The sequence below is a fragment of the Salminus brasiliensis genome, chromosome 2 (genome assembly GCF_030463535.1).
Source record: "Salminus brasiliensis chromosome 2, fSalBra1.hap2, whole genome shotgun sequence".
Classification (NCBI taxonomy): Eukaryota; Metazoa; Chordata; class Actinopteri; order Characiformes; family Bryconidae; genus Salminus; species Salminus brasiliensis.
The window spans coordinates 52,638,756-52,652,277 of NC_132879.1; positions in this window are offsets into that span (position 1 = coordinate 52,638,756).

A 13,522-nucleotide genomic window follows, 5' to 3' on the forward strand; every position below is an offset into this window, starting at 1 on the left:
GTTCTTTGCACATAATAATGATTCAAAAAATATTTTGTGCAGAGGCCTGCCATGCACCTGCAGAACAGCTGGTGCCCACCTCCAAAACATCTGATTTTTCATCACATCAATAGGGTGGGGCACAATAATGTTCACCGGTAATATCAGGTATCACCACCTCCCTCCATCACCATGCCTTTCGTCTCTAGCTCAGAGACCCTCCCTGATTCTGTGTTGTAGCTGGAAATACAATACAATACAATACTCTTAAAAAATAAAGGTGCCTCAAGTGGTTCTTTGAGCAATGCAATAGAAGAAGCACTCTAAGTTTTATAAAGAACCATGTTTGTAATGGAGATTTACACTGATCACAAGATCTTTAGACCTTTAGAAAAGGCGGTTCCACTGTATAGAACTTACAGTGGTTCTTCTATTGTATCGCTCAAAGAACCATTTGAAGCACCTGCATTTGTAAAGGTGTAGAAGGCAAATGCTGTATGATATAAGACAAACCCACTTATTTTGCCATGTAATTTAGTTCCTCAGAGTTCTAAGTGGCTGAGCGGTCTAATGCGCTACCACAACGGCCTGCGGGTTCGAATCCCGAGCCATGCCGCTTTGCCATCAGCAGCCGGAGCCTGAGGGTGCACAATTGGCCATGCTCTCTCTTTCTCTCAGCGTGGGTAGATACCGCACTCTCGCCTCATCACTCGAAGTGTTGTTGGCTGGCACAGATGTCTGTTAGCTGGTGTTGTTGAGCTGGGCCTTCTCAAAAAGAGGCAGTGGCTCGCTTCGCGTGTATCCTAGTTTCAGAAGCATTACTAGTGCTATGAACTGGTAAGTTAATTGGCAGTAACAAATTAGGAGAAAAAAAAGGGGGGGGGGAGAGGAAAACTCAAGAAACAAAGTATTTTTTTAAAGTGGTTCTTCTAAGGCCTCTTTTGTTTGAGCTGAGGTGTCTGTAGATCTTTTTATTTGGACAATGCATCAAATAAAGCTTTTGCTTTCAATATGACCCTGTATCTACAAATTGCATGTGACCAATGGTAAAGGAAACATCGTTCTGTGGAAAACCACAAGCATCATCAGCACAAAATATCTGTCAGGTTCTTATATTGAACCGATCCGAATCAACATAATTGCAGAACCTCAGCAGACGCTATGGTTTTGCATGCGCTTTCAATCAGAGTCTGCTGTGTTTTGATTGAGGTTTCATTTTTAACAATGTTGTTGTTGAACATCTAATCTCTTGAAATGGAAATCTCAGGAAACCGTGTCCCCAGTGCTTGCTTCACACACGTGTCATGCTTATGTTTGCATGACAATTGATTTTCTCAACCTGTTCATCAGGACCTGATACACAAGCATGTTGACAATCTTGCTGATTTATTTCACCCCAGTGCCTAAACACACACACACACACACACACACACACACACTTGGGAAGAGGAAAATGTGATGGGGCAGGTCTGGTTAGTTTGCTGTGCTTTATTTTGCCATCAGGCCTACAGAGTATTCCTGTTGTGGTGCATTGTCAAAAGGCCAAAAATGAAATGCTGTTGTCACGGTGATTAGAGTCATTTCCTCTTGTTTCTCTTTCTGTACAGGAGCTACTGGCAACAGTACTGCCTTTGCAGTCTTTTATATTCAACAAGAGTGAGAACAAGAATGTTCCTTGGCTGGTTTTCAGCTGTTTTGAAAGAAAGTTTTATTGTTCTAAATTTACAGTTAAACAAACAGTTAAACTATATCACACCACTCACAGCCACACACAGGTGTAAAATACAGTATATGGGTATAAAATTCACTGCATTGGTGTAAAATACTGCATATGGGTGTAAAATACAATACAGCACATGGGTGTAAAATACAATTCAGCACATGGGTGTAAAATACAATTCAGCACATGGGTGTAAAATACAATTCAACACATGGGTGTAAAATACAGTACATGAGTGTAAAATTCAGCACATGGGTGTAAAATACAGTGCATGGGTGTAAAATAAAATACTAGACATGGGTGTAAAATACAGTGCATGGGTGTAAAATAAAATACTAGACATGGGTGTAAAATACAGTGCATGGGTGTAAAATAAAATACTGGACATGGGTGTAAAATACAGTGCATGGGTGTAAAATAAAATATTGGACATGGGTGTAAAATATAGTGCATGGGTGTGAAATGCAGTACATAGATGTAAAATAAAATACAGCACATGAGTGTAAAAACAAATACTGGACATGGATGTAAAATACAGTGCATGGGTGTAAAATACAGCACATGGGTATAAAATAAAATACAGTGCATGGGTGTAAAATGCAGTATATGGGTGTAAAATACAGCACGGGTATAAAATAAAATTCAGTGCATGGATGTAAAACAAAATACTGGACATGAGTGTAAAATACAGCACATGGGTGTAAAATACAGCACATGGGTGTAAAATAAATTACTGGACATGGGTGTAAAATACAGTACATGGGTGTAAAACAAAATACTGGACATGGGTGTAAAATACAGCACATGGGTGTAAAATACAGTATATGGTTGTAAAATAAATTACTGGACATGGGTGTAAAATAAAATACTGGACATGGGTGTAAAATACAGTATATGGGTGTAAAATAAAATACTGGACATGTGTGTAAAATATAGTATATGGGTGTAAAATACAGTACATAGGTGTAAAATACAGTATATGGGTGTAAAATAAATGACTGGACATGGGTGTAAAATACAATTCTGGACATGGGTGTAAAATACAGTATATGGGTGTAAAATACAGTGCATGGGTGTAAAATAAAATACTATGCATGGGTGTAAAATACAGTACATGGGTGTAAAATAAAATACTATGCATGGGTGTAAAATACAGTACATGGGTATAAAATACAGTGCATGGGTGTAAAATAAAATACTGGAATGGGTGTAAAATACAATTCTGGACATGGGTGTAAAATACAGTATATGGGTGTAAAATACAGTGCATGGATGTAAAACAAAATACTATGCATGGGTGTAAAAACAAAACAAAACAAAACATAACAATAAAATACAAAAACAGGAATAAATGTACTGGAGTATGAAAATATGTAAAATCTCATGCAACTAAATGTGTCAAATGTGACTCCTTTTTTTTACGCACCTCTGGGATTTGGTATGACTGGACAGTTTCAGACTTGGCCAGCGCTGATTCGCTGAAAGCCTGACTTGTTTTCATTCAAAAGTGAGCCGTTGATAGAGCATGCGGGGTGCAGTGTTTGAGCCATGGCTTTGCAGCTTCAGACAGACAGCAGTGCTTTTTTTTCTTAGATGTAGGTGTTTGCTCAGTTTCCAAAGTCTGTGTGCTTCTGTCTGTGGTCACTGTGGGCGTGGCGTCTCTCTGACGGAGTGAGATGTGTCTGCGTGAATGCTTGAGTATGCATGTGTGTGTCTTTTTGGGGTTCGGCGGTAGTCGGGGTGGGAGTTAGCAGACAGATCAAACATAGAGGCTTCTTGTCCCCCAGACTCCCCTACTCAAATATCTTCTTCGAGAACCTGTTAACGCTGGCTGGACTCAGTAGGATTACACACGTCACGAGAACAAACACCGGTTGATACTGAATCACAGTCTCATGAGAGCAATTCAAACAGTGACTGGCACAGCACTGGGCTGGTTTAAAGGGTTTAGCTGTTTGAGTTATCTGTTTGTCTATCTCCTCTCACTCCCACCTGTCATACTTTGCAGAGCTCATTAAATGTTCCAGCGGTGTAGGTGGCAGCTCTGGTTGCGTGCAACCTGCACACGTTGCACATCAACTCCACAAGCAGATGTGCACCTGAAGAGCATATCTTGAATGAACTGAGATGGAAGACCATGCAAAAAGACTTCTCAGAGAACACTGTACCACATGAACACCGGGCTGCATAGAGTGGCCACTGCAAAGCCCATGTGCTGTGAAAAAGTTTGTGAGCTGCAAAGCTTGCTTACACTCTTAAAAAATAAGGGTGTCAGAACGAGAAGAACGTAAGGTTCTCGGCTAATTACGAGTCATTTATCTTGTGGAGGTCTTGTGGAGTCCTTGCCTTGAATGGTCAGAGCTGTTGTGACGGCACAATGGGGACCTGCTCAGTATTAGGGTGGTCAGGTGGTGCTAATGTTATGGCTGATCAGTGTATATTTCCATATGAAATCCAGTTAGATTAGACTTTTCTTGTTTATGGTACAAAGGGTTTCCTTCTGCATTTATGTGATGTTCACACAGACTGTGAGTGGTTGGATGACTATGTGGGTGTGCTGATTTATGAGAAATTATTAATATAGCGTACGCTGTACACGGACAAAAGTAATATCACCACATGTGAGAAATGCACTGAGCCTTGAGACAGCTCATCACAGAACAAAACCTGACCCTGCTGCCTTTCAGTTTCTCTCTGACTGGCTCTGGTTGTGTTTGTATGGGTATTTTACTGTGTAAGAGACTGTTTAGCTGTGGTGTACATGGGTATCAGTGAATCTGTACAGTTTACAGGCTGTGAATGTAAGGTTTACTGTCTATAGAGGTTGGCACCTAGTTCAGGTTCACACCTCATAGTGATGTGGCAGTTGATGTGGCTAGCTAAGCAGGCCCTCGTGCTTCTGGTTCTTCCTGTCCTTTTTTTTAAGGCATCTCCTGATCACCCAGAGTAACAGGATAAGAAAACATTTCCTGGAAGGTAACTCTATGGAGATCTATGGGTCAGAAATGCTGGTCTTTGGCCATTTGTGATTCGGCAGATACCTTGGGGAGTAGCTGAGAAATTGAACTTGAGTGGGGCAACTTGACCCCAGAAAACTCTTTCACCTAGGAGAGATCGTCTAGCCACCCACATTCATCCAATTACCCCGTGATTTTAGTGAAGAGAGACAACAGGGACTCAGTCCCACAGTTTTAAAGGAGCAGTGAAACTAGGCCTTTAAACTTTAGCCTGACTATCTGGTTAATAACCTTTTATTCAGTAAGTAATATACAACTAATATATAGGAGATTAGTTCAGACAGTGAGGAACTGATGTCTGCTGTAGATTTTAGGTGTATGATGTAGAGGTGTGTGTCACATGCTTCAGTAGTACAGGTGTAACAATTTCAGTATAATCTAATCATCAAAATAACAAACGAGCAAAACAGTGTATCACTGAAATGTCTTTTTGTAAAAGGGTGTGTATCGTCTCTGTCACACCAAAACCTCACATCTCCAAAGTGTCATCTTTACAGAAGAATGAAATAACTTTTTAACTTTCAATGGAAGTCAATGCTTAAAATAGTTATATTGGTCTATTCATAATGAAATTTGAATACAAACACCTAATTTTACAGAAAATAACTCTAAACTTTTTAAGTAGATGTAGATTTTATTTTATTTTTTATTGTATACAAAACTTAAAACTTAAAATTAGAGGTTCTTGGTAAATTAAATCAACTCAGCTGTTATTTTAGATATTGCCAATAATAACATATTACATGTATTTCTCTTTAAAAATAAATTAATAAATAAATAGTTTATATTGTATATATACTTATATATAACTGTATTTTTCAGCTTTTTAAAGTTACATTCAAATCAATCAAGTAAATGTAAAATTACAATAAATGTATGTAATTAAACATGCAGATAATATGATAAAGGTTCATGTCCATACTAACAATTAGAAATTTTAGATTACATTTGATTAGAAATATATACATGTTTACTCTGTAAAAAACAGTCAAATGACAGGCAGGAAAAAAACTTTTTCCTAAATTATCATGATTGAACACCTTCAATAACGCGACAACAAAAAACTAAACTGAATTTAAACTCAAAATCGCAAATGCATTCAAGAAAAAAATCCTTAATTGACTAAACATTAGATTCAATCATTTCTGAGTTAGTAATATGCACCGACCTGTAGGGTTTGTTTGTGCAGTTCAGCCTCTGAGTAAAACTTACTGCTCTCCCATTGGCCCCTGGCATCATCTGGCCACCCTGCATACAGGGCGTGTCCTCCAGTCACTGACACTCACCGTCAATGTGCTGTTGTTTCCTCAGGGCTGCCTTCTTGAGTGTCCTTAACTGTTTCGTGTATTTGGTTGACTGGAAGGCCTCAGTGATGTAGGCTGTCAGAACAGGTTACCATATCCTGTGTTACTGGCAGGATTTGGGTGAACTTTATACTTTATGAAAAGTGGTTGATTGTTATGTTTTTGTAAAAGAATCATTACTGTAGAAGTGTGAGCTGAACATTAGCTTAGTTTAATTCATTTACTAATTTTCTTTACCACTGAATTAGAAAATTGCTTTTTGTGCCATTGCAGTTGGTCATTTGAATATTTTTATGATTTATTTTCAGTCAGCTGAAATGTTAAGGATAATGGCTGGTTTTCAATAATGTCATAAAAGTGAAAATAAAATAAAAAATTACGTGACAACACAGATATGCATGTACTACCAGGCTTATACACTGTAGCAGTTGTGATTATGGGGGTTGTTTTGTAAGAGGTTTGGCATTGAAATAATTAATATATCTGAACCAAACCAATCTCAAACTTGAACAAAATACATCATATTCCATTGCCACTGGTGTATAAAATGAAGGTCCTAGCCATGCAGTCTGCCTTTTTTCTACACATTAGTAAAAGAGTGGGAGGTTCTAAAGAGCTCACTGAACTCCAGTGTGGTTCTGTATGTAATAAAAGTCACCGCTGCAAGAAGTCAGCTGGTGAAACATCCTTCCTCGTAGATCTTCCACCATCAACTCAAGTGGTATTATTGAACAGTGGAAGCCACAGCAACTCAGCAAAGGGTGACCGCCACATATGAATGCCTATGGATTTAGAATGGGATGAAATGGTACACAACTGCCTTCTCCTTTCCATATGACAAAAACACACGTGCCTGCGTGTAATTATCAGGAGCATGGGTCACTTTGAGAGCTGATTGTTGTTATTCAAACCATGACCCCTCCACACGTGCGCAGGCACGCACATACTTTTGTCATCAAGACATGGGGTGAGATGAAAGAATCTGTAATCCACGCGATCAGGACAGCGGGAGAAAAGGAGGAATGAGGGGGGGGGGGGTGATTGGAGTTGACCCTGCGAGTGCAATACATGGAGCAAACCAAAAACATGCTTGTGGGGTTCACAGCACGACAGCACGAACGCATAAAAAGTCCCATTGGCAAAAGAGGTTGTTTACATCCTTCATTTGGAGAGGTTTCGAGGCCAGCTAAGCACGACTACCAGCCAGAGTTGGTTTCATTTCATGGCTGGTGCAGATTTCTCGTCAGGCTGAGGACAGCCAAAGCACATGACCACTAGGGAGGCAGAGGTGGAAAAAATAAAAAAATAAAAGCTTTATTCAGCCTCATAAAAATCACTCCGATTAATAACAACACAAAACAGATGGGAAGTTGCATTTACAGAATAAGACAGACATTTGCAAATGTTCCGTTCCCAGTGGGAAAGCCAAATGTGAGGTCATATTTGGTTAGGTACGAAATGTCTATTAATAGGGCCAGCTGTAAACATTTTCCAATTTTACGATCACTCTCTTCCCGTTATCTGCCATGTTGTTAAATTAGCCGCCTGCTAATTTGGCCCTGGAAATGTGGTGTTGCTTTGAAAGGGTTCGGGGGGAACGTTTGGCCGGCCTACTCCCTCCGCTGTTGTGTGAGGAGATATGCTATTATGCTCTTCCTCCAATAAACGAGCAGATCTCCTGGAATGGTACTTCTTGGCCTGGAACTGTTCGAGTGCTCTAATGAAGTAACACAGAAGAGGATGTAGAGGATGGTGGAAGGCGAAGGTGGACGAACCAGCAAACACGTTCCCCTCCCCCTCTTTGTGTTCTTTGTGAGGTCATAGTTGGCAGGGAAAGTTCCGGTTGGTTTTGATCTGTTGCTTTATGAGATCATCCTCTTTAGAGGTGTGGGGAAGTATTCACTCAGTCTTAACGCTTGGGTCACAATCGGAGCATTTTCTGGAGGTACGGGGTCAGGCGAGTGGGCCACTGTGCCGCTCATTTCCCTCCATTCACAGCTGTCTCAGGGAACATTTTCCGAAAGCACCATAGAGCAGAAGACCAGAAGATCAAGATCATAAGGCAGACTGTGACTTTAAACAATCTCGCTAATCGTCAAGATTACGCCACTGCGATGCCTTTGGGAAACTGGACCCTGATGACTGGTCTCCTGGCATCAGTCGTGCTTTGGAGCATGTATTGAGGACATTTTTCGTGTATCTGATCCTGGTTCAGACATCTGTTATGATCATTAGCCAGGTCTTCTTGATGTGTGTAAAGTGGAGACCTAATAGTTACCATCTGAATGTCCATGGCCACTACTACCTGCCACACACAGCAGGAGAGCTTGGCTTTCAACAAATTAAGTCTTAAGCACCCCTTTGAAACATCTTGATACCAAAAGGATTAGCTTTGATATTTAGTTACGTCAACTTCAGCAAACAAAAGTGTGACCTCTTTTGAAGCTAACGGCATATAAATTGCCCTGTGATATCCTGCTCAGTTCATAGCTTCAAAACGGGCCTACGATAAAAAAACACTGACAGTCAGACTCAACACTTGGAGAAATATTGACTGTACCTGTAAGTTTTAAGCGCTGTCTTTTATTGCTTGGGCTGAGGAGAGTGGAAGTGGCTAATCAAAACCTTGTAGAACTTCTCTCCTTACATCATTTCTTAATGCCTCTAACTGTGAAAGCACTGTTAATGCTGGTCTGCTACCTGTTGAGCCAGGCTCCTAATCCCCAATTCAGTACAGGCAGTGTAGTTGGATGCTCTGTACTTCTTTGAGTGCAATTATCCTTGTGGGCCATTTGAATAAGCATAGAAAACAGGTCCAGGGGCCTCAGGTTGTGGGTTTGATCCCCGCTCTGGTCACTGTCTGTGGGGAGTTTGGTGAGTTTTGGGGTGCTCTAGGTTCCTGCCACCGCCCAAACACACATGCTAGGTGAATTATGCTGAATTAGGTGGGCTACGCTAAATTGCCCCTAGGTATGAGTGAATGGGTGTGTGTGTGTGTGTGTTACTCTGTAATGTCCAGGGAGTATTCCTGCTTTGCGCCCAATGATTCCAGGTTGGCTCTGGACCCACCACGACCCTGAATAGAAAGAAGAATATAAGAAGATGAATGAATGAATAATAATTAATGAATATATGGCATGAGGGGCATTGCTGTAAGGATTTGATTGCATGCAGGGACAAGAGTGTCAGTGAGGTCAGAATGTTGGATGATGAAGTATTGGTGGAGCTCCATCAATCATTTCAGAGAACACAGTTTTTTCCACTGCTTCACAGCTCAATGCCAGGGGGGCTTTATACCCCTCTAGCCCACACCTGGCATTCGGCATGGTGCCAATAGGTTCATCTTCTATGTTCTATGCTCCTATTCTATTAGCAGTACTTACATGGATTCTACATGTACATCTACATGGATTCGACAAGCTGTGTGTGCAACAAACATCAGTGTCAGCAATTGGTGCAATGTAGAGTAGCTGAATGCATTCATTAGAAGGGGTGGCCACAAACATCTAGACACATAGTGTATAGCTACAACTGGAATTTCTGATTGGGGATTTGGGGTCAATTTTACAATTTTGCCATTTATAGCCCACGAAACCTTCATAAACAATACACAAAAGAATGTTTACTTAAAGATAAATTACACCACTGTTTTCACAATTCCTGCATAATTAAATGCCTGGCATGTAAACAGCCACTCCGAAATGCTCTGTTCTCCTAAAACTTACCAAGTCAGAATTGTTTACAGTTGTCATGATAGGAACCAGACCCCTGATCCATTTAATGGCTTTAAGCATATCCTCACAAAAAGTTACTCCATGAAATTGTTAGAGGTATGTTACCTCATGCCAGAGACATTGTTTACAACAGCTTAATATTTTAGCCCACAATTTTCACATCCAAGGATTTTTTACACAGAATGTTACATAACCGATAGCTGTTACACTGACCTATTCTGTGGCCAGCCCCTCTGATTCAAACCATACTTTTAACCATGCTAAGAGAAACAGATCTCAGATCAGGGCAGCAAGAACAAGTTATATGAACACTACATGACATCATGATGCCTTGATAGTTTTGTAACAACGGCTGAAGTATTAATGGGGAAAAAGGGGACCAGGTGCAAGGCGGGCCTAGCAGGGGTTAGGCTCCAAAATGTAACATCATGACACTTTAAGACATTTTTACGATACATTATCCATGCTGGAACACACAAAAATAGAACCAGTGGTGCACATCCAAGAATAACCAAGAAATAATCATAAACTATACATACAGTTATTAAAAAAACACAACCTCCCCATACTGCACTGCACTAAATCTGGTTAAGCAGGACTAAGTGTGTTCTTTTCACTGAAGCATGCAGCTGGTAAGCACTGAAGAAATTCACAAAATCATATTTTGATGTAATGTGATGTCATTTTTCACGATATGAATACATATCATACTGACCTCGACTAAAGCCTTAGTCTTTGTTGTAAATACACTATATGGACAAAAGTATTAGGGCACTTGCTCATTCATTGTTTCTTCTGAGGTCAAGGTTGTTTTTCCTGCTTTTGTTGGAGTAAATGTGTCCACTGTCCAGCGAACAAGGATTTTGATTAGATTTTGAAGCATTGTTTTGAAGATTTGATTGCATTCAGCAAGAAGAGTATTAGTTAGGTCAGAATTGATCACCACCCCACCTCATCCCTAAATTGTCCTTGTAGGTATTGTATCTTCTGTTGACCTCAGTGTTGTGGGCTGTCAGAGCAAGTTACAATTTTTCTGTGAATCTGTGCTGACTGTATGCAGAACTTTGTGCAGTCAGTCTGTAGATTACCAGTGTTTCTCAGCAGAGCTTTTAGTGTTGTAAAGGTGTTTATTTGTAATAATTGAGGACAAATGTGTAAAATAATGCTTCACTGCAGAAACTTAAAATGTTTATTAGGATATTTGAAGTCATTAAACTTTTTTATGTATAATTTTCACAACTGATTTCTTGTGATCATCGGTTTTGTTTAATTATATATATATATATATATATATATATATATATATATATATATATATAATATTTTATATAATATATTTTTTTTCTCCAGTTTTTATTTACCACATCAGATTTTCAGTTGATTAAATGTTTATACTCGCCTGATATAATTATGTGCTGAGGACATAGTGGGTTGGTCTTTTAATTGCCTAACTGCATAAGGTTCTCACCATACTTTTCTGGAATTTGAAACCCATTCCTCCTGACAAAACTTCTTTCCTGACTAAATGACCGTACAACTTTGGTGGAACACTTAGGATCACTGTCATGCTGTAAAACCCAATTGCCACCAAGTTTCTGCTTTCTGGTTGATGCTGTGAGTACACCAGTCCCTTTACCAGAAAAACCCTCTTTTGACCTCACAACATTATGCTGCCACCCCCATGCTTCACAGACAGAAGTATGTTCTTGCAGGGTAGCCTTTTATGCTACGACAATATAGCATTCCCTTAATGACGAGTGTAGACACAGTGGTACCTGATGGTACCTCATTCAGGCCTTGGGCTTCATTTGCACCTTCCTCCTGACTAATGCAGTATTTGAGTCTTCAGATATTTCATATTTTATATATATATTTGCAAACAATTCCTTTGAAACTGCTCCTAAGCGTGAAGTAGAACCACATTTTTTCTGAGTTTACAATGGATTTCCCCACTGTATCAGGAGTGAAAAGGCCCTGGCTGTAAAAAGGTAGGCACTGCCATATAGGCCCAGGTATAATAATTAACTCTAAATTTGGCTGTTGGTCAACCAGAAACTTCCAAGTCATTACATCAATTTCTGAAATCTCTCAGACTGTTTCAGGACTGGCAACGTGGTTTGTATGAACTTCTGACGATTAAGCTGAAATTAGTCGCTAATCAATAGTTTTAAATGATCTCAGATGTGAGTGAGGTAGGTGCCCTCATTGACTTTAGGGTGTCAATTGAAGAAATACAATTTTAATGTTTATAGCATAGGTGTGTGTAAGCATTTGGCCTCGGCTCTGTGTGTGATGTGTATGTAAGTCTTTTAATTATGCAACACACTTAATATTATTAAACTAGACTACTTCAAAATATAGTGTTGCATATTAATCTGTGTAGTGTGATATTGCTTTTAGCTCAGCACTCTTTCCGGCTGTGTTTTTTTTTTATGGTTATTTCCTTGCTTGGCATCTCATTTAAGTAGTTATGTATTGTCCCACATTGACCAGAAATGGAACAACCACTTCCACTACAGCCGTCTCCTCTCAGTACCTCAGCTCTTACATACTTACGGCATACTGACGGAGGGCTGCCTGTTACCCCACACCACAGCTACCACCCTTCTGTCATAACCTGAGCCCCCTGTCAGTGAGGTCAACTGCACAGCAGACAGGTCAGATGTGATCCCTGAGGAGGGGTCATGCACTCATGTATAAGCTACTACCTCCTCTAGTTGCTTGAGGAGGTCTAGCCAGTGAGGCATGGTTGACTCTCCTAAACCAAGCTGCTGTGTGTACGTGCAGTTATAACTTATATTCATGGTTGACTTTGGCGTTAATGCGTGTCTTATTAACCGCTGGCTGCTGCAACACCAGCTTTGATTTCATCATGCTGCCATTAGCCAGCTTTCTCCAGGGGTTATTTCGGGTTTGAGTGTCTCCGATATGGCGCTATTCCTCTACGTAGACCATCACTGCCTGCAAGCATCAGCAAAAAAACAGAAATCTGACCATTCGTGCCAGCTCGACGCTGTGCTGCTGCTGCTGCTGCTGCTGCTGCTTGACGAAAAGTACACCGTGTACCGTAGACGACAGCCAGTCAGCCAGCCAGCCAGCCAGCCACGGGTATTTATTTCCCACCCGTATTCCGTCCCAACCCGCCTTTGCGCTATGATTGGCTAGCAGTTCACACTCACAGGCATTTTCGCAGATGTTGTTTTTTTTTCGTCGTGGGTTTTTGTGTCGCAATATTTACGACTCTTTCGACATATTCAGTGCCGAGGATAAAAAATACAACGTTAAAAACCTATTTCCATCACGACAATTAAAATCACCGCGTTTAGTCTCCATTAAATATTCAGACGCATTCGCTACGATTAACGCCACAGCAATGGTAATATTGTTCCGATAGAAATACACGATATCGAGGCAAAAAGCGTCGTGTTTTTGTACTTAAAAGTGCTTTAATACTCGTGTTTACAGAGTTGAAATCTACAACCAGTGGTAAGCGTTCGTCTGAAAGTACGCGCTGATAGGTGGACTGAGTGCGAGGGTGAACTGTAAGCCAATCCAAGCGCGGGACGCGGAATACGCGGGAGCCAATCGTAGTGCGGCGTGGGCGGTGCTTGCCTGAATACGGGTGGGGATCCAACAGCACGCAAGTTTGCTGTGCAGATATTGCAGTGCAAGGCGATCTTAGTGGCTACAGTAAGTGGTGTGCTTTTCTCTGTGTTTTCCTGATTGGACAAACCGAATGTCAGTTATCTTATCGTGTTGTGTTTTTTT